This window comes from Aythya fuligula, chromosome 3 (assembly GCF_009819795.1).
Source record: "Aythya fuligula isolate bAytFul2 chromosome 3, bAytFul2.pri, whole genome shotgun sequence".
Lineage (NCBI taxonomy): Eukaryota > Metazoa > Chordata > Aves > Anseriformes > Anatidae > Aythya > Aythya fuligula.
Genome location: NC_045561.1, coordinates 24,000,667 through 24,023,607, shown reverse-complemented (window position 1 = coordinate 24,023,607; position 22,941 = coordinate 24,000,667). Strand labels below are relative to the sequence as shown.

Genomic DNA, 22,941 nt, shown 5'->3' with positions numbered 1-22,941 from the left:
TTCCCAGTATGAAACTGCTTGCATGACTTATTCCTAGCGATTCCTATATGCTTTAGCCATCGCTGTACAAAAGTCATTAAAAAACAAACAAAAAGCCTACAGCCATGTATTAAAACACAAGAAATTACAGATCCACGGAAGGAGACAACACTCTATGTGTGCCTTCAGCCATTTACACTTTGCAGCCTGTTCAGGGAAATGGCTTTCTGTGATCCCTCCATAAAGCGCCTAGCGTACGCTGGTTCTGCATTAACAATAGATAACACAATGTATGGCAGTGTGCCTTTTTCAGCAGAAACTACCATGCTCAGAAGCATTACAATTGCAATCCTGAGACATCATTTTTGTTATGAGAACAGGATGCTCACAGAAAGCATGCTCACTATTTATATTCTGCTTATTAAAATGAATACGTCTCTTTAATCTATCAGAGAGGAGTTGGATAGACTTGCTATGGGTGACTAGAATTAAATTGCCCACGTAGCATCTCCACAGCATTTCATAATTACTGATTATAAGAGAGACAAGATTTACAGTGTGCCATATCTTCATGTGTATAATCTGAACATCAGACCACAAGCACCTGTTTAAAAGCACTAACCTTTGAAAAACCAAACCTTCAGATAAGCTGCCCAAGTGCGGAAGCAAAATGACACCAGGGATAAAAACATATTATTCATGCACAATCCCTTCTGTTGTCTATTCATACATTAGAGGTACAATTCCTTCAAGAAGCTCACAAAGAAGCTCATACAAGACCAGCAGGATTTACCACATTTAATAAGATCAACAGTTCATCCAGTTCAGCATCTTGACACAGACTGGTGTTTGATCATGCAAAGACCAAACCTTACAGGACATGCGTAGTCGGGCTTCGGTTCTGCTAATGTAAGAGGATTTTTTTTTTCCTTAAAAGTCATTTACCCTCTTATGACTCAGAGGACTTAAACTGGTAGAAGTTTACATAAATATACAAAATATCTGTATCTGTTCTGATGTAATTTTGAATGTCCCCGCAATCCACAAAGGTGCTTAGTTTTAAAAGTTATTTACAATTCTTAAATCTCTTTATATTGATCTTGGTGCAGGGAATTATACAGGTCAATTATACGTTCAATAAACTATTTACTTTGTCATTTGCTGTCTTTCAAGTTAGTCTTTTGTTCTTATATCTTTCTAAAAAGGCTTGGTCATGACTTTTCTACACTTTTCATTGGTTTATATCCCTCATGTGTGAGTTCTTCTATTAGTAATTTTCCTCTTCATTCTTCTCTATATCTAATTGTTTCTGTCGCAAAGAGATGCTCAGATCATTCTATTCCAGGTAAGAAATATTTTCTCCCTCCATCTTGATATACCACAACACTTTGCTTGTTTTGCAGAGCCCCTAGGTAGCTCACAAGACCATCCAACTCCTAGCAGACTGTCAAACCCAGCATCATGTACAACCATTCCATAAAACTCTTCTACCCTGTGTTAGCTTGGTGCTTGTTGGCACTGTGTTTTAACTTTCATCTTTCTCAGTTACTGCCTTTGACCAAGCTAAGCAGTTCTGTATCATAATAATTGCTTTATCTCTTCATAGTTCAGTCCTTCCTGGAGCTTATTAAGTAATTGGACTTCCTTTTGTTGAGAAACAGCAGCCCTCAAAGAGCTTCACCTGGCCAGCCTCTCTCAGGCTGTGGTGATGAAGCCCAGGTGTGTGAGCAGGCTGCAGGACTGGCCCTTTCCCTTGCCCATGTTAGACCCATGGGCACTGGCTGCCCATTATTGCTCTCATGAGAACGGGGCCAGCCCAGAGATCCCAGCCCATGCCTCTCCCTTCATGACTTAATCAGTCAATGCCAGCTAATGAGTTTGGGTTGTCTGTCTGCTTCTGCCAGGTGGTGTTCTTCTCCCCACCCTGTGTTTTGCCAAGCCACTGCTCCTTCAGGTCCCCCTGCCTAAGGTGACCCATTGCAATGCCAACAGCACCGAGCTCTTCAGGGCAGGGAGCGGGCCATCCTTGGCATGTCCAGGTGGCAGAGTCATAACACCCAACCCAAACGTGGTGGCACAACACTACACACACACTCATCCCTTTGCTGCTTTGAGTCAGTATCCCTGAAGAGAAATCATCCCTTTCAAGTCCGCTCACAATCTCCAAACGCCCCAACAGATGAAGGCAATTGTGTGCTACATATTAAAGTCATGTAAAAGCCTTTTTCATTCATCCCAAGCATAACATGACTCACTGGAATATGATGATGATGGAGGCCAGAGATTACATTTACGTAATTTCTGCACAATTGTTCTTATAAACCTTTGACATTTTCCATGTGTTAAATGGTGAAATACATCCTTCTTCGTAACTGGCCTATAACCCTCCGAAATAAAAGGGAAATGTCAGTTGATGGCAGACCCATGTGGCAGAGAGATCACATAGAAGTTTCAAGTACTTTTTCTACTGCAAGGAGGAGCATAGCAGTAACCAGTGATCAGAAACTTGCCCTACAGAATTCATATCAACAACACAATTAAAGTAGCTGATTAGGAATTTTATGTAAAGTCAAGCAGTTGACTGGGCCATAAATTAGCAGGCAAAAGTCACCTACTATACAGAACGAAAGCAATTCCAAAGACATGCTGCATTATGCAGTATATCTGTACATGGCAAAGCATCTGCTGAGAATCGAGTTGTCTTTCAGGAAAGTTATTTTGACTTCTCTACTTCTATCAGGCATGCATTGGGAAGGACATAAGTTACCAACTTTAGAGATGGCAGATAGGTAGGTAGTTAACTAGCATTTTAGTGCACCACTGCAGGTAAGCCTCTCTTCCTTGTATCACAGGTGGGAAGAAGAATTTAAAAGACTTGTAAAAGACGTGAAAATTGGTCCATAGCTTAAAAAAGACAGTGCAAATCAGTAGCGCTGTGCTGCTAGAAATGACTTTTAGTCAGGTTTGAGACACGGCAAAGCCATTAAAACAAAACATTTAAAAGAGAGTTTTATGTGAAACAGCAGGAGTGAAAATTAAAGAGGTCACCAACACCATTTCAGTGAACAAACCTGAGAATTCTGATTTCCAGCCAGGCTGAGACAAACTACCCTACATGGCTGAGAGGAGAAGGGGAAAAAAAGTCTATGATGGGCATTTTTAAGCAGAGGAAATCCATCTGGATGTCACATTTTGCTGCCTCCTCAGGTGAGTCATTAATGGAACTGGTTTTGTGTGCACTGGAAGGAGGAGGAGGAAGATGCGCTATAAACTGTTAATTAAACAATCTGCATGGAAAAAATGAGGGAAAGTGAGAAGGAAATTTGTTTGAAACCTAGTTCATTTCACTAATTAAAGCATACAATGCTGTCCTCAAACAGCTGCATCGGCATAATTAGGGAGGTGATGAAGGGTGTGGCAGAAACCTCTTAAACCAGTTTTGCCATGAAGGAAAGCAGTCATTACATCCATCCTCACACAGCACCAGGAGGGGCGATTTAAACCTCCAGCCAAAGTGATCTGATTCAGTGCTGCTCCAGCTCCCTCCAATGATGTAGCCCTCAAACCTTGCTAGAATAAAAGTGGTAAAAGAGTATTTAAACAACTAAATTAACCTCAAGGGTTATTTCTTCTTCACAATGATTTCTCACCTTCTCTCTTCTCAAAAGACCAAATCCTGTTTTGCCAATTTCTAGTTACGATTTCAGTGTGATATTTATTACAGGGACGTGTCAAGGGACTTTTTCCAAAACAAAGAGAGATTCCAACATAGTGATCTGCATGTACTTACTGTGTGTACACAATTTCAGTTCCTTATGAGACTACTTTTTTGCTGCCATCAGTCATCAGTGCCCACGACCGCTAATTCCTCACAACCAGTGTCCTGCCAGCTGAGTTTGGAGTTAGCTCAAAGAACTGCTTCATATAATACCCTCACTAATGTCATCTGCTGCACCAAGAAAGGTAGAATGGCTTTGAACACTGTCAGTTTTATAACTAGATTGATTGTATGAGTAACTTGGACAGCTGTCAGGAACATCTGAACCCAAAATATCAACCCGATAGCATCTAAATACAGGCATCTATATTCAAAGGTAGCTTCAAAACCAACTTCTACCAGAACAGCTGTACATCAGAACATTTATAGCTTGCAAATCATGTCGTCTATCACATCTGTTCCTACACAGGAAACAATATTTTTACCCATCCAAAGAAAGAAACGGGGCTAGAAATTCTATCCACAGATGCTGGGAAAAGAGGAGGCTGATGAATAAAGCCATGGAAAATGTTTGAAGGAGAGCAAGAGATACTCCCCATACTATTTAAGGGGAGCAGTTCACTTTACGGTTTTTTATATTTGGAATTGTTTAAACCAATTTGCATCAGACCTAGCAAATCACTCAGGTTTAATTCCCATCCTGACCAACATGACATGCATCACCCTAAATACCCAGTGTGACAGAGGTTATGAGGTTATGGCTACATATTCAGACTTAAGCTATCTACTATCAGAAAGAATGACAATTGTTGACTAAAAACAAACAAACAAAACCAAAAACAAACCAACAAAAAAGTTTTTTATGCCAAGAGCAAAAGGAGTAATGACTTTTTTTTTTTATGAAAAAATGTGAGGCTGAATTTGTGACTGGGAATGAGAAGGGCTGAGGTTGGCAGGGCCCTCTGGAGCCCACCTGGCCCAACCCCTGCTCCAGCAGGGACACCCAGAGCAGGCTGCCCAGCCCCACATCCAGGAGGCTTTTGGAGATCTCCCAGGAGGAGCCTCTCACACAGCCTCTCTGGGCAGCCTGTGCCAGGGCTCTGTTACCCCACAGCACAGAAGTGAGGCCTGGTGTTCAGAGGGCCTCCCTGTGCTCGTTTGTGCCCACTGCCTCTTGTCCTGGCACTGGGTGCCACTGAAAGGAGCCTGGCTCCATCTTCTTTGCAGCCTCCCTCTAGGTGTTCACACACATTGATGCAACCCCCCTGAGCCTGCTCTTCTCCAGGCTGAGCAGTCCCAGCCCTCTCAGACTTCCCTTGTGGGAGGGGTGCTCCTGTTCCTCCATCATCTTTGCAGCCCCATGTCCCTCTTGCACTGGGGAGCCCAGACGTGGAGCCAGCACTCCCCAGTGCTGAGCAGAAGGGAAGGATCACTTCCCTTGGCCCAAGGCACCGTCAGCCTTCTTTGCTCCGAGGGCACCCTGCTGGCTCGTCTGTGGCCATTAATTATGCAAGGAAAGTTGAGAGTGCATTAGGGCTTTCCACTTGAATATACCAACGGACAGCAAATTGATACATACATTGTGCATCTACTTATTTATTTTTAACTCTAGAAAAAACGCAGTGCCATCTGCTGATAATGATAACTTGTGTCTTTTTATGTGTGCACACTATTATAAGTCCACTTACAAGTTTCTAGAGGGATACGCTCTCAGCTTCTGCGGCCTCACAGCCCTGGAAACCCCCAAATTCCAAAGCACATTTTGGAATTCCAAAATTCTGTCAGTGAAATCCTCACATTATTCATGCTAATCAGTAATCCATTTCTTGTCCAAGGCATGTCTAAGGAATATTCTTCTTCTTTTGAGCTAGGAAATGTGTTAAGATGGTTGTTGTCTTGGTTCCTCCCTAACTGCCAAAGCAGGCTAAGTCTGTTCTAGGAGAAATTTCTGTACCCTGTATGATATCAAGGTTGCTGTACACCTCTATATATAGGAAGAAGATGGTAAAAGTGAACGTTGTGTCCTGGGGATGTCTTTGCAATTCCTTTTTTTTTTTTTTTTCCTCCTGTATCAATTATGTACAAGAGGAACTATTGCCACTTTGAACATTAAGAACAACTGACAATAAAGCACAAATAACCTTTAATTTTTCTGTCTCTGCATTCTGGCATACTTTCATATGAATTATTATTAATCTTTTTTTCTCACTTGGAGCTGGAAATTTATAAATATATTTTCAAACTAGGAAAAAAATGTACATTCTTGGAAACTGATGAAAATACTGTCACCATGCACCACCTGTGAGTTAGCTACTCTCATAATCCACAAACACTGACATAAGAACGCGTGTTAAAGGCATTTTTCAATTAAATTCAAGTGACAAAACAAAGCAGTACAAGTACCCTGTTATCATTTCAATGTCTGAGAGAAAAGCTGAAGCCAATGCAGGCAGGGAGATTTAAAATTTTTATTTACAGATGGTAATTTTCTATTAAAATGTGATAATTTTGCTAACTCTCTACTCTCTAAAGAGGTAGTCAGAGAAACAAGGTGCCATGATGAAGAAAATGTTTTTGTGTTTGATTTGTCAGAAAACCAAGCCCTTTAAAATAGGAAAATAATTTGAGTGAAATGGGAGCTGAGGTCTTATTTAAAAATTTCATCTCAATTTCATGAAAAAAGCTACATTTGATCATATTACTTAAGGGATCAAGTATCTACCAATTTCTGTCCAGAACCAATTATTTTCACTATTGGAATATAAAGTATAGCAATGGAAGAAAGAAATGGGGGAGGGGGCAAGAATTCTAGGGCCACTTTGTTTACATTATATGCCCACACTTACTGTGCTACAGTGGAACAATCAGTTGCATGGACCTAAGGTCATCATTGTAAGTGAGGGTTTACCTTCAGGTTTGCTCTACTTTGTTCATGAAGACTGGATGTACATTAACAGGTGAGGTGCACTTTGCTGCTCTCCAAGACTACCTCCTTCAGCTTTGTTCAATCGAAGAGGAGTCCACTTTGAATGCTCCAAGACTGGCCCACAGCGTGAATCACGAGCAGAAACGATCCAGGGACTTGTGGCACTGCATGCCTGACCTGAACCAAAACACTACTGCAGATGCACTGACTTGGGACCAAGAAATCAGGCAGACCTCAGCTTCTTTCAGAGTTTAAATTTAATTGATGCTCCTCTAGCATCACCTCCTGCATTCATATTCTGCAGGGCCTTGACAGAGCATCTTAAGAGTATAGCTCCCTAGACAGAAAGCATTTCCTCTTCTGATGGGCTCCAGGTTTTTGTATGAAAGCCCTTCACTTCTCTAAAGTAACGTTTCCGAATTGCCATCATGACTCAAACACAGCGATGCAAGATGAGTGATGACAGCATTCACACTGTGAGGCTACCTGAACCACAGCTCTCAAGAACATACAAGGACATTCCATAAACTGGGGAGAAATTAGACGAAACTCAGCACCAACCCAAGGGAGTGCTTATACTTTTTTAATTCTAATACAATATCCTACACTTCTTTCCACCACAAGGTTCACTCTATGCCTCATTCATCACAGCATGTAACTTGATGCAAAGATTAGAGCTGGATGGGCAAACTGAAAGGCTAGCAAGCGGTAACATTTGATAATTTACAGTGACTGCTGTTTTAGTCAGTTATTACCTATAGTTTCTATTTAAAGTAGCAAAAACACCTTCCAACTGCACAGCAGCGATGATAATGCTGAACCCATTCGCACACCAGTAGCTCTAAGGAATTGATTGGTACTGATGCTACTTGGCAAAAGGCTGCACTGTACTAGAGCCACACAAACAGCAGATCCACTGCATGGGAACCAAATTCAGCCCAAAGAGTAAGTACAGAACTCAGTCCCTCCCACACATCAGATGGTTATTAGTGAGGGGTCCTCACAATAGCATCTCTTCTCAAGCAGAGTCAGAGAGAAATACAGCTCAAAAGGTAATAATTAAGTGAAAAACAATAGCATTGTTTCATGCCACAGACAGACACTGCATCTCCTTAACCCCGCCTGGATACATTACATGGGAGTGCAGCGTACATTATCAGCCCAAGGGAACTGTTAGACCTTTCTGGCACAGCCTACGTGAAAGCACACGTTGCTTACCACCAGAAAGGGACCTGCTGTGTGTGAGACAAAGGTGGCAGGACTCCAGGTGAGGCATATAACCCATTTCCTGGGCTATTAAACACACCTTTAGAAAGGACACGTAGTCTGTAGGACAAGCTTGGGCTCCCCAGGCATTCGGCTGGCAGAGCTTTCCCACTTACCCTTTGTGAACAGTAAGCCAGATTTTTTAAACCCTACTGCCCCACAGTAAGCTACATAGTACCTACAAAACTGTTCATTGTGGACCTTTTTTGTTATGACAAGCTAAACCTTCAGCCTGGTATGAGATTTGTGTGGGCTGGACCTGTGTTCTCTCAGAGTCCTGGTAGCTTCAATAATGCTTTTTGGAGCAGTGTCATTAAAGACTTCATGCTCTGTGTGCATGGCTTCAAACAGTGCTCAGTGCAGGAACAAAGACTAAATATGCGAGCACATTCAGCAGACAGAAGTCTGCTAAACCTCTGAGGAAGCATTCAGGCTTCAGTTCTGTCACAGATGGTGGTCAAAAGATATGTGTGCATTGCTAGGTTTGCTTGGTTTTACCTTAAAAACAATTTTATTTTACTTTTTTTTTTTTTTTTTTCCTAAATCTGAAGTCTGTATACTAGAATTCGGGTCCTCTCAAGAGTTATCCCGGATTTAAGACCCTATAGGGTTAAACTGCAATCAAACTAGGATCCATCTCGGGTTGGGATTTTGCATCCCCTTCCTCCCCCAACCTCTCAATAACAGCATATTTCTAGAAATACCTATCCAAAACCAGAGCATCATATTTTTAGATCTGCCTCTAGCAAGCAGTTAGCATAAGTAATGAAACACGTCTCTTGTATCAACAGCTATTTTCCATGAAACCTAGGATTCATTTTTCAATGGGGGGAAAAAAAAGATGAAAATGACAAAAGTCTGCTGAATAAAAGCCAACCCCAACAGGTCAAAAGCAAGGTTAGACTTCCTGAGGGCTCCTCTGAGACTTCAGCAAGGAAAATTCCAATTATTCTTTTATTGGTTTACCTGCCCGCTAGGCAACAGATGGTCAAAAATCTGTATCAAAGTGGGGCCCCCCATCAGATTACTTTATTATGAATATTTCCTGACAGAACAAACTCTGCCTGGGAAACTAAAATTTGATTAAAAAAAAGAAATGTGAACAGGCTTTACTAGGGAAGGTCTACTTGCGGTCCTCTGAAATGTTAGAAAACAAGGCAAGGTTTTGCGCTTCTCTTTTGTTAAGGGTTTTTGTATTCTGTTTAGCAACACATGCGCAGCAACCTTCCCACAATAATGGATTTTTGAAGCCACAGATCACCAAGATCAATATGTAAAGAAATGGATTCATTAAAAACCTTCTTAAGATCTTCAACACCAATTTCAAGGTATTGAGAAGAGGTACAAACTCTTCTGCAGTTCTTCCTAGGATTCGCATCCTTGAATATCCAATGTTGGAAAGAAAAACCTTAACGTGGAAAATGTTTTGGCAGAGAGACCAGGAAAGAAAGCGACATTTTTGACTAGATTTAGTCATTAGTTTGCACGTGATCTTTTCATTTCATGTGTTCATTTAATAAAAAGCTCGATGAGACTTTCACCTTGTCTACAGCATAAAGGTGATATGTTTAACACAACAGTAATACTTCTAGATTTTGTCTATAGATATGGCAGTCTGCAACAATATCCCCTACAGAAAAATTCATTTTAGCAGCTTAGAAATGCATTTAGCATTTCATTTCAATGAATGTGAGAAGATAAACACGTTCTGAAGAGACTGGCAGAAGATAGAGCTTTTTCTTTCTTGGGAAAGGTCTGGAACCATGATTTCATTTCATGCTGTAATTTTCTCTTTCCCTACCTCTGCTAATCGTTCTGTAACAGGTTTTAAAGTTCTATCAATTACTTCAGCCTCCACCACTTGAAAGACCTTGTTTATGCACATACTACAGGGATGTGCCAGCTGCCACTGATGAGCCCAGCACCTGTGCAGTATGGTACTCAGCTTGAAGAGAACAAGTCTGGTACTGTGTAGTGGGAAGAGGTTTCTAAAATTGGTAACAGGCACCTGGTGCCATTCCAAATCCATCTTGGGAGGTGTCACAAGCTTTAAATGTGTTGCAGTGGCACTTACTGCAGTGCTTTCATCACATCTAATTAGTGAAGAATACCTATCTGGTCTTGCTATGTTATCATTTCTTGCACTGAAACGAGCCACAGTTGTTCTTCCAACCAGCTGGGAATAAAAAGAAACAACCAGCTGCAAATTAGTATGCTTCCCACCTTCACTTCTGAAACAAAAATTGCTTTATTGGACCATCAGGAAGAACAGGACATGAAAACAGTGAATGAAACTGGTATTATGGGCAGTAAAGAATTATCACACAACATTAAAAATTAAGCAATTTCATGCAGGAAAGTTAAAATCAAACCTGTAAGCAGCATCTTTGCATTAAAACACAACCTCACGTAGAAGAAAGTATTATCTACAAAATACAGCAGGGGAATAGGAACGTATACTTCTAATCTTGTAGATTTAACATGTGGAACTTGGGGAAATTACTAGCATCAGCTCCCTTGTTGACAGAGGAAGACACATAGTCCTTACATATCTCTGTAAGATAATTCAGTATTTCATGCTTACATCAGACATAATAATGCGTTTGCATACAAATAAGTCGTATCCCTACCTTTTGTTTTAATAGCTGTTCCTGAGAAATATGAAGGATTCAACAGTATGTGGAGCAAAACAGATGCAAATCAACACAAATAGCAGAAATCAGTGAACCAACTAACTAAAATACACAGTTAGAGCGCATCAATCTCCAGTTTTATGGAAGGTATGTTCCACCTGGAATATTCATTCCTAACTTAAAAAGTAATCCTTATCACTTCTGAAATTAAAAGACAAAGTTTAATCAATGGCCAAAGTGAAATATCTTTCAGATTAGATAGTTTATTCCAAATCACAGTCCATAACACGATGTTTGATGGTACTCTGCCATCCAAATATAGCCTAGCTGAACAGACTCACACTTTCACATTCAAAACAGAACATTAATTTACAAGACCCAATGGGGAAATACTTTAACTGTTGCGAGCTGGCTTACTGAACTGTAAACAGATTTTACAGATATTGAGTATTGAATCATTCACACATTTAGGACAGCCCATACAGCAAACACCAACTGCAGGAACCATGAACTAAATTAATCACACTGGAATCAGGATAGCCAGCATAATCACGACTGTATGCCCTACCAACAAATACAGGGACAATGGAAGAAAAGAACAGCACTGTAATTGCACATACTATTTCTGTTCATAAGAGGAACCGTAGACAGCTTTAACTAGAAATTCTTTAGAAATAAATCACAATGTAGTGCTTAGAGAGGCAAACTACAGACACAAGACATTTAGCCAACAACATTAAGATAGAACAATTTAAATGCTGTGGGGTTTCAAACACCATTATTGTCTGTTTAGATTAATGGCAATTTGTTTTAAGATGGTGAATGTTTTTCCAGCTTGCTAGCAAAATGCCTCCTGGTAGGGTATATGATATCTTCAGAAATTCTTGCAACTATAGTATGACTGACCTAGTGCAGATATATCATCCTAGCCTCTCGGGGACAGAATAAGATAGCCCTGCACACAGTGAAAGCAGGCAACATTAAATCCATAGGGCAATTCATCAAAAATGCAGTGCTCTATCATAATTCTGGACCTACTGCATCAGACCAAGACCATCAACACCGATCAATGATTCTGGGTCCCGTTTCCTCAGGCTCCAGTACCTTAAGGCAGCATATACATCAACCTGCTGAGCATCTGCCCAGCCTGAAAGACTGAATTGTGTGGGGGGTTCACATTCAGCACTTTCCTATCAGTGCTTGCATGTGCAAACCAAGGCCATCAAGAAAAAGGCTCTACGTGGGATGCTGTAGATGGCAGCTCTCAGATGCCAATGTACTGGCAGGGGAAGAAGGTGATAAACTGGCTGGTGGTTCCAAAATAAAGACAGGCAGTGAAGAGCCAGGGTCAGCAATGTGCAAATTGATAGTTAGCACATCTTTTCAAGTGAGGTATTTCTTTGCAAGAGCCTGGCCCTATGCAAACATCAAGTTTCTCATAATTTTCAAGGATCAGGACTTATGAACTAGTTACGGTAACTAAACACAAAGGTAGGACTGCATTAGTTCTGTATTAGATTCAAAAATGACAAATTATCAAATAATGCTAGTTACCTAGCAGGGTAAAAATAAAGCTCCCCCCTAAGATGTGTGTACCTGGGGTAGTGGATAGAGTCCTAGCAAGGTGTAGAAATATGTCAGAGGCAGCATATCTATCAACAAAGAGGAGCTTCTTTCAGCTTTGCTAGCTGTCAGTTTAATCTTGCTTGAAATATTGCTCCTTCACGAGGGGCAATGAGCAATTGCCAGATACATCATCATTACAGGAACACATTCTTAGGTTGCCAGCTCCTTTTACACCTGTTGTTGATCTGGCCATGCATTTCTGATCCTTCCCATGCTTTCACCAATTTGTTAGGTATCTGATGTAAGAGTTGCAGCTGAGAAAGAAGATCCTTTTCCCTTTGTGGCTCTACCCCTCTTGCATTGGTTGTAGCTTATCTGACTGCAGTAACTTGGAGCAAACTAATCCTGCAGAAAGCACCTGCTTTTCTTCTAGGCCGATAAACTGAGCTGGCTTACTGCTGTGGTCCAGGAAGCAACAGAGCTAGCACAGGGAAGAAGGCTGCACCACACATTGGGAGTCAACAGTCCAAGATATTTTCCTTCCAGTGGCAGGGTTGTTTGGTAGGCTCAGCACATTTTGTTTTACCTCACCCTGGGCAAACTTTCTACTAGATATAAGGAGAGGTAACCAGCATGCTAAAGCAGAACAAACTCTGCCTTCTTCCCACAGAGGCTATTCACACTTTTGATAAGTTGTGTGGGCTGCATTAACTGATAACCATCTTGTCTTCTGCACAGAGTACACAACTGAACTATTTCCTAGGTGGGAGTGGCAGTGCTTCTGGAGTCTCCATGGAAGACACAGAAATGCATATTACAGATTTCAATATGGCTTCTCTAAGTCCTTATTCAAGAAGCTGCAATTTTCACTATTATTACTGAGCAGAGAAACTCTTACTAAAACAATATGAAAATAAACCAAAAACCAAAACAAAATGAAAAACAAACAAACAAAACAACAACAACAAAAAAAACACAAACAAACACCACCAACCCAACCATCCAATGCAAGAAAATGAAAGCGTGCTAAAGCACATCTATGGGATGGAAAAAGTCAGCTTACTGTAGGGAAACATGACCTAGCACCTAGCAGGAGGAACAGAGAGCTGCAAGACAAAATTCACAGGCTCCTATTCTCAGCCATACTAATGGCTTACATGAACTTTCACAACTGCTTTTTTCTCTTTGACTCAGTTTATCCTTTTGCAAAGTGCATACAGAAATAACACTTCTGTTCTTTTACTTGTGGGACAGAAAGTGCTTTAGCCAGTAAAGCAGTTCCTGTTATACATGTGCTTCAGCATCTACTTCTAGAAGGTGGTTCAGAGATTTGAGAGATTATCACCATCTCCCTTGTGACATCTAAGGACATGGTATAATGCAAGGCTAATATCTGGAACAGCCGTTTATGGTGTTGAAAGAATTCCTATCTTTTAGTTGAGGCTGAGATTTGTTATTACCAACAACTTCTAGGATAAGTGACATTTTCCTCTACGCAGCACACAAAGTTGTCAGATAGCAGTTACTCCAGAAAGCATGACCTGAACATTCAACAGGCTTCAAGTAGTACAAATGGCTGCACGGAAAGATCTGAGAGATAAAGATTTATTTTTGCACTACATATAGGCAGAACATATAGGCATACTATTTATAGGCATAAACGTGTAATAACTCCAGTAATGAAGTAAGGCAGGAGCTTGCCCTATCCCTAGATTTTCTCGTCTTATCAATGTGCACTGCTGATTCACAGAACGCAACATCAGGCAATGTTCAGAGCTGTTTGTTTGCCCAACAGGAGCTGCAGTACAGGACCAGCAGACAGGTTGTGAACCTTGATTTCTCAACAGACAAGCTTACACACACAGGTGAATTAAACAGGCTCTTACACAGAAGAGCTTCATTGCCCAATACTAACCATTCAGATGATTAACAGCATTTTGCATTCCTTCCTGTGCATCACTCTTACAGTTTTCTGTAGCTAGGACTTCCAAATGGTAACACAATGACACATCTGAGTCTTAGTCCTTTTAGCTGTACTACTGCGTCAGTATTCCAAGTTAATATGTAACTGTGAAAGTAAGTAACAAGACATGCTGTGAAATGAAAATTTAATTACCCATTAGTAAATCATATACACTAAAGCTTCCAAAGCTGTAGAAGAAATGGAAGTTCTATGGTTTCCTTTAGGGTTTTCTTATTTCCTGTAGGCCTATGTCTGTCTCATACAATACGCAGTTGGGTAAATAGCTACTTAAATAATACACAGAGTAGAGATTTCATGGCCTTCTCCTGTTAATCATGAACACAAGAAGATATTTTTAGGACTTCTTTCCCCCTTTCATGAAGTTAGATGTAAAGGATTGTAAAATGAAGTGTCCCAAAGTTAAACGTTTGAGCTACTGCTATTTTTTTCAAACCTATCTCTGAACACATTGCTACTTTCAGAGCACACTGTTGCTGTTTCCCACTACAGCTTTCTTTAACACCATGAATCCTACTATGATTCCAGCCTACTAGGGGAGAGACAAAACCAGAATGTGTCTTGCCTTTGCATTTGGTTACTCTGAAGGAGCAAAACCCTTTTCAAACTATATAAAACACAAAGGAGGGCACCCACTCTAGCTTGCCTCTAGACTTTGGTGCTACTATTGCACGTTACAATGTCTGAGCCTGCCAATCACATTTCAAAAGCTCAGCCTAGCAAAATATGTGGTCAGAATCTTCCTTGTACACTTTAAACAACAAATAAAGTAAAAGCCCAACTATCACACAAGAGAAAGGTCAGTGCAGGCTTTAAGATAAGAGCAAGCATGAGCCCTATGCAAGCCAGTGCTGTCATAATTTGAGGTCATCTATCACTTTTGCATCTTCTTGCCAAGAATTCTTCTTGCATTTTAAAATAACTAGTTAGAGTATGTATCTAATCTTTGCATATAACCCAAAGGGAGAAGAATCTGGGGAACAGCAGTAAATTTTATAATCATTGTCAAGCCAGCTGCCTCCTTTTCCTTGATGCAGGAGACCTTTGCCCCACAATTCTGTATTCTGCTTAGCTTCGGGATACTCGTGTGTTACCCTTAAGCACATCACAGCTGAAAGGAAGACGCAAAAGCAGACATGCACTTGTGGCAGGATTCTCACAGGCTTAGTAGTTGTGTCCTTTTCTGTAGATCAGACTACGTTTCCTTCCCCAACAGCATGAGAGACAAGCCTTGGGCTCATCCTTTTTAGTCTCACTGCATGTCTCTGTACGAAAAGCCTGGCACATAGCTTTTACCAACACTGCAGCAAGTATTTAAACTGAAACAAATATGTACCCTAGTTGTTATTTTAATAGCATACAGTCATATCAATATCAGCTAAATACAGTTCCATTACTGTAAACACTGGATGGATCATATTTAGTGACTAAATAAAATATTTTCATATTGATTTGGGAAAAGTATTCCTCTTATACTCATTTCAGCATAATAGAACCACCATAATAGAACTGTAGAGCCAGTACAACAAAGAACCAGTCCCACAATCTAAGTGCTGCTTGAAGTGAATTTACATCTGTAAAAGCCAAAATTTAGAACTTACATTCACGTATCATTAGGATTAAGTTTCTGTTTATTGAGTTTTGCTTGAAAACATTCTGCATAGAAGTTCTGGCTACTCCAGAAGTTTGTTTTGTAGTAGATGACAAAAAAGAATGCAGAAAGTCTCTACTCCGTGTCAGCTTAACATCAGCCTAGACTCATGATTTTTAGGAGAAAGATGGAAAGCTGTTATTGAAGTTCCTACTGGTAAATAGTATGCAGCTTGGTCAGACGGAGCAGCTCCGCTTTCTCACACCCAAGCAGAGTGGTACCGAGACTGCTGGGTTGGCTTGTTCTGCTGACAAAACCTGTCTCCCAGGTGAGATCAGGCTGTATTCCCTGGTCATCTCCCTGCTTCTGTGTCTGCATTGCCTCAACGCCTCAAAGACGCTGTGATGCCTTCTGCAGCTGCTTAAATTACTGGCACAAAAATCGTTTGAGAACACGGACTGTGGTAACACTCAGTGGTTTTGTGTCTGTGGTCTGGTGACAGCTTTGATTCATATGAGGTTTTCCTCCAAGTTTTCATCCGCTGCTTTCAGAGATGAACGCGTACCTTTTTCTTTCCAAGGGAGAGAAAATCCCTGTTCTTGAAAAAGCCACTCTGACATTTTTCTGAAGCACAGCCACTTGAAAAGCTTTGTTTTATTCATTTCTTTCTGTCCTGTTTCTTAAACAGATCACTTTGCATTTCTTGTCAGGACAATCTTATAAAAGACTTTAGCTAGGTTCTTTAGAGAAAAACGTAGTGACACTTCTCATAGGGTCTCCTGGGTCATCATTAGTAACCACTCTAGGGCTACAGTTAAATTTCGTACAAATATCAACCTACAAGCAGCTGAGGTCAGATCCAGAGACGCAGTAGGAATTTAAGTAGCTAACTCTTAAAAAACATTTTATTGCTACTCTCTAATCCTGAATTCATTGAAACTCACAAAGGTATCCCAATTTTTCCTCAGATTGCTAAAATTCTACTTCTGCACATGCCAAGGGACATTTTGGTCTTCATATGGCTTAGCAGCTTGTGGCCTAATTCATATTTAACTTGGAGCAGTGGCTAAACCAGAAATTTCTCCCTGGATCATCACGTTCTTCTATCAAAATAAAGCATAGGTTAAAACAATGGTGCTACAGGTCAAAATGAAACAAAGAACAAAAAACAGCCAATAGATAAATGAAACCAAGAAAAACCAGGTATTTCAAAAAAGGTATTTTAAGTTGCATACACATACAAGTGAAAATCCTATTCAACAATGGCTAGGAACTGCAGAATTTGGTTATTAAATGCATGCATTTTAGAAGTCCTGTTCTGAAGGTGTACATAACTTCTGGCTTAGGAATCAATCTAGAGATGTCAGCAGAGCAGTAGTAAAAATTCCAACTTTGCGAAAGGATTACAAACTTTTTAATAAAAGGCAAGTTTTTGGAGATATTACTCTTCCTTTCAATAAGGACGTAAATATCACAGAACAAAATAAAGGCAAGCAGAGTAATAATTAGAAATAATAACAGAGTAACTAGAGGCCATACAATCTGTCTATGACATGTAGTTTTAAAACAACAGAATTAGGAAAAAATAGAGAAATAGCAAAGTTACCATTTATGAAAAGAATTGATTCATAAGCCCAGGGCAGAATACCATCAACCTAGTCCTGAGGTCAGTTATACTCTATGTTCAATGGACTGTTTTATTAATTTCTTTTTTATTATTTTCTCCTTCATTAGAGGAAAAGTGACCTCAGACCTGAAATGGAAGGACAAGAAAGGCAGTAGTATTAGTCCTTCCAGTGTGGAAAGCTGCTGGGTTAGCTCCTCATCCCCGGGAACTTAGCAAGGCAGGCGGCACAGCGCGATGCAGAAGCAAGGACAAAGCAGGTAAGAGAGGCACTTCATCCAGCACCAGCCAGCACTGCTCTGAGCAATAACACAGTAACACTACTCCTTGGCTTCTCTGGTTTCTGCCAGGAGATAGTCTTTACTACTCCTTGACCTGGAAAGCATAAACATTGGATTAGAGCTACTGTTGCTGCCCTTTATTTTGGCATGCACGAGCAGGAGTTTGGCACAGCCGATGGCTGTGCTCACATGAGAAACCAGGAACCACCAGCTGGCCCGGAACATGAGACAGGACACGCACGGATTTCCTCTCTGCTGCTGTCTGCTTTAGTAGAGAAGACAAGAACTTTGTCCCAGACACACAAGAGGTAATATGACCAGGCTACTGGCTGCAGCTGTCATCTCTGCTAGCTAAAGAACAGCTTGCATCCTGCAGCATGAAGCCTAATAGCCTTCCCCAAAAGTTTACTAACTTTGACTAATACCAATAATTTATAAAACTCGTATCAATTTGATTTTTTCCCCATCCAAACTCAGAAAAGTTGAGGGGTTTGTTGGTGGGGCTGTTTTTTTAAACTTAAGTTCCTTCTTGGGTAATTTTAAATTTGAGGTTGTTTTACTTGTCTCGGATGTTTCCATGTTTTTACATTCTAAGATGGAGAAACCAGAAGCATCTAGTCTACCTTCCCTGTCTTATTCTATATGTATTCCTCTTGTTTTCTCCTATAGCTTCCTAACATACGGAATGGTAGTTTTTTGTTTGTTTTTTCTTCCTCAAGACTAGAAAACCATAGTTCAAATCCTTCTTCTGAGAACAGCATTCAGCAGAATTCAAGTTTCCTGTGTCCCAGGAGACAGCACCTTAACCCTAGGCCCAAACTGAAATATGGCAGCAGCAAGTCTGGAGCTGTTCTGTGGTCTTTAAAAATTGGGATTTTCCCCAAGAGGAAAGCAGACACACAGGCAGACAGAAGGACTTTCCCTTTGTGTTTATACTACCAAAGCAAGAAGTGGGATATCTGGTTCCTGATCTATCATCCCAATAGATCAGGAAACAGTCGTTCCTGATCTGTCTGGAAGGGAACAGCCTGAGGGAGCAGCTATGACTATCTGATGCCAGAGCAGTCTGTAACATCAGACCATTGTCCTGGGGTATGTGTTCAGATCCAAGGAGGGAAAAAGAATGTGATTTCTCACATTCTAAGTCAACATCTAAACAGTTGGCATGTTGAATGTAATCCTGCTCTGGCATCTTTCTCAACTTGCCTCTTCTTTTCCTTTGCTTTCCTTACCAGTACTCCTGCACAAACATCCTTCTATTGCAGAGCACAGCACAGCACAGCTAGTTTCATCTCCTAGATAATCTCCAGCAAGCTCCATTTTCCTGTTGCTTTCTAAGTAACTAACAACTCTTTAAAAGCTCCTTCCCAAAGTTTGGCATCCCAGACCTGGTCAGTAGCTGCAATTCAAAGGTATTTAAGCGATCCATGAGTGGTACAGGCAGAGCAGCAGTATAATGAAGCTTCAGTTTTCTGCTGGAGTCAGAGGTAACCAAGTTTAAACTATCACCAAGTTTGTTTATATTCATACAAGCTACAGGAAATCCTATGCCAGGTTTCTAGACATGTATTTGATATTACTTATGCAATGCACTTATTCAGTGTGTGTTAATGAGGCAATACAGTCATCCTCAGGGATAGAGACCACGTATTCTGATGCCTACAATATCTGTATTAAAAAAAAAGTTTTACACTAAAATAAAGTTTAGAACAAATAAAAGCCTTCTTTGCCTAAAGCCTCTAAAATATCTTTTTTCTAATGAAGTTAAATTCACCTTCTTCCATATGTTATGAAATTCCCATGTGGTCTCTTCAACCTGAGGGCTCTGTTGTAAGCATGTATGAATCTTACAGTGGCTTATTGCAAAGACATCATGATGCTTTCACATCATTCCTTAATTGTCCATGGATTTGTCAAGATTCATAATGCACGCTAAGTCTGCATTGGATATGGGGTCTGTTCCCCCAGGAGGCGGAAATATAAGAGACCGTTTCTTGACAGAAGAATATGGAGAAAATGATGCAGACTGACAGGGTTTTCCCTCCCTAATCACTTCATATCAAGCCTACCTTCTTTTGCAGCACAGCCACTGACTCCAGCACCACCTCCCAGTCTGCTGTCTTTCATAAGAAAGGCAGAGCTTAGTTTCTCTTGCAAGTCATCAGTAACACTGCTTACAAGAAATCAGACCTAACAGAGAAAGCCCTTAGGAAGCAAATGATACATTCGTTAATTCCTCATACTGCTTGCTGGTAGAGCTCATATAAACTATGTAACTTGAACACTAAAACTTTCCCTGAAAGACACACTGTTTCTTTACTACTTCCTCAGCTGAGCACTTCCAAGGTACTAGATGCTGTCAGCATCTAGCTACAGTTATTACACAGATCTCTTTACTCTTCTCAGAATACAGCAAGCAGAAAACTGAAGCCAGTGCATCATGGACCTTGGGCATCACTCCTCATGGTGTGGCATAACATAACCCAGTCCCCATTGACAACACTTAAACTGGTACAGGCTAATTTCTGCAGATGTTGATACCCACTAACCACCTCACAGACAGCCACATTATGGGCTTCAGAAGCATCTGAATACTAACAGCTCTCTCCTCCCTCTTCTTACTAATCTAAACTCTTGTGGTTTAGACAAGGATGTAGTCTGTTCTTAAACAAAAATGAGAAATGTGCATTGCTGTTATGGAAGACAACTTCTCCTCACCTTTCCTGAGGTCAGGGCAAAGTGCATCTTGCTAACTCTGCCACAAAACAGAAGGATCCGAAGAAGCTCTTTCTCACCATCCCCTCTGCTGAACAGATGTTAAGTAAAACCCTTAGACATATTTGTGATGGAGGAAAAATACTCAAAGCCAGACAGCCAGAATAAGACTTATCCTCCTTTCTCATGAAATGCTGTGGTATATCCCTACGCTAAAAAGACCCTTTCCAAAAAGGTGTGTCAAAATGCAGGCCTTACGTTCCTAAATTGGCATCTCCCTTCCTCTCCTATCTGTGTTCCTTCAAAAATAAAAGCCACTTTACTCTTCAAACCTTCCAGCACAAGTGATATCATCTTCCTTTTTTATTCCGTTCTGCCTACAGTATTCCCCATGGTGCAGCATTCCCATATTGCACTGATATGCAGTAAAATCTTAGAGCTTAACAGTGAAAGCCCACTACCTGGGAGAGCAAGTGCAAAACATTATTTCATTTTTATTATACAAATGTGTTTTGTCTCTAATAATGGCCCCACAACAAAGCCAACCAGAAACAACTGCTTCAGCAAAATTATTCATGACATCTAGCACTGACCATACGTGTGCGTAAGGACATAATTGTAACGAGTTTGCAGGACAGATGCTATTTAAATGCACACAACTGTACATTCTTAGTGTTTATGTTGTCAGTGCTTAATGACCAAATTGCTTCATCTTGCAGACTGCTCATATGTCATTCTGTATGACTGCTTAATCTGTACAGGGAGGAATAAATATGTTAGAAGTCGTTAAACCTGCTGCCAGTCACTGCTGTCATCTGCTGAAGCCTCACCCCCAGCCCATTTTGCTGCCCTCTGTTCACCCACCCTTCAGGCAGCCTGTGACTGTCCTGTGACAGTCTGAATGTGCTCTGTGAATTTCTTCCAAGTAAAAATTTGCCTTATTGTATCTAATCTGCAAATGTCCTCCATTGAAGAATAATTCAGACTTCGTAAGTAGCTTTATCATTTCCTTCAAGGATTTTCTCTAGCTAGTAAGAAGCCAAAGAACATAATAAGGATGGGAGGAAAAAAAGAAGTGGAGCTGAGCATGCTAAAATTAAATGCTTTCCCCATATGCTTTATATAGAAAACTAGAAGGCTGTGAGATAAGCTTTGTCCTCTGAACAAGAGGTAGGTGTGCATTTATTTACATGATGAATGGCAAACTCAGTCAGCTGAGCATATGGGACATTCAAGCACTTCCTGCAATTTCGCATTGCTTCTCCTAGCCCAGAAGCAACCATCAGTTGGTACCACCAGCACTGGTTCCCTTTTCCATGTTTGTCCTTACTGTTGAAAAATAAGAGTTAAGCACTGAAGTACTATCACAGTTCCGTGCTTGTCTCACTACTATTGCTACTGTGTATTGATTAAAGCTTAAAAATGTATTCAGTGGAAACATTTAATTGCATATGTCACAAGCATATCACTTTCTCTTCATATAAACTCCTTGTCTAGTTAGTAGGACCAAAGGGGTGGAGTAGAATCCATAACCCTATTTTAAAAAATAAAATATAAAAAGAAATTAAAAAAATCCAACTCTTTATAATGAGCTGACAACCTGATCTATAGATTCAATGACTGTTTTTTTGTTTGTTTGTTAAAAAAAAAAAAAAAAAAAAAGTCAATGCTTGTCCTAATCATTCAGGAAGTGCCAAAACATGATCAAGTAAGTATACTGCAAAATATTAAATGTCATTATTGATATCAGCTCATTAAATTTCCATTAACAGTAAAAATGATCACTTCAGGGCAGAGAAAAAAAAAAATCATCATTTATAGTAGTACCAATGTACTGCCAAGACTCAGATCAGTTAGAGGGCAAGGCAAGGCCCTTTGTTTGGACTAGTTTTAGGGTGAATTTTTAAAGTTTCTCTTATTCAAGAAGCCTTAGCTATTTATTTCAGTAAGTAATTCAGTCGCTCATGCACTTTCACCCACAGATATTAAACCAAATCTGGAAGATTTTTTTTTTTTAACAGCTTGACAGCAAGGTGTCGTCTCCCCACCCCCACCCCAAATTCAAAGGAGATGGAGACCCTAAGAAGAGATTTCTAAAAGCATTGCAGAGTTCACAGAAGATGGGCACCCACCTTGCTGTGTTTTCAAAGGCACCAAAAGTTCAGGAGAGGACAGGGGGATGAGAGGTGGGGGCTTGGCAATCAGCACAGTGACTGCCTCTTTAAGAATTAACTAAAGTCAATATTTTTGCTCTTAGTGCTAAGTAGGGCGGACTTAAAATACAGTTTCACTTTTAATAATTTAACATGTAGCAAGGGCATCAATGTACGTGTTTGTGGGAGGTCGCACCACTGCTGTCCTGGGTTGTGCACCTTACATAAAAGATAGCTTACACAAGCAAACTGTGACAGTCCTGGGAAGTCACCCAGCGGCTCGGATGCCTCCCGCTTCCACTCTGCCCAGCTCATTTCTGGGATGCCTCCTTGTTATCACCACCACGAGATATCCCACCGCCCTCCTGAAGCCAAGGGCAGGTGGGACGAGAGCTCGGTGCCTGCAGACAAGGTTACTCAGAGCCTCTGCGACACAACGCTGGCTATGTAAAGCGCCTCTTCTCCCCTCAACCGCGGGATGCCCCCTAACTAGGTGAACCCGCGAGCC

General features: G+C 40.7%; 1 protein-coding gene across 1 annotated transcript in view; it reads right to left on the bottom strand.

Moving 5' to 3' along the window:
- KCNK1 (potassium two pore domain channel subfamily K member 1) overlaps positions 1 to 22,941 on the bottom strand; it is a 31,239-nt gene that overhangs the window by 7,796 nt on the left and 502 nt on the right. The window lies entirely within an intron of this gene.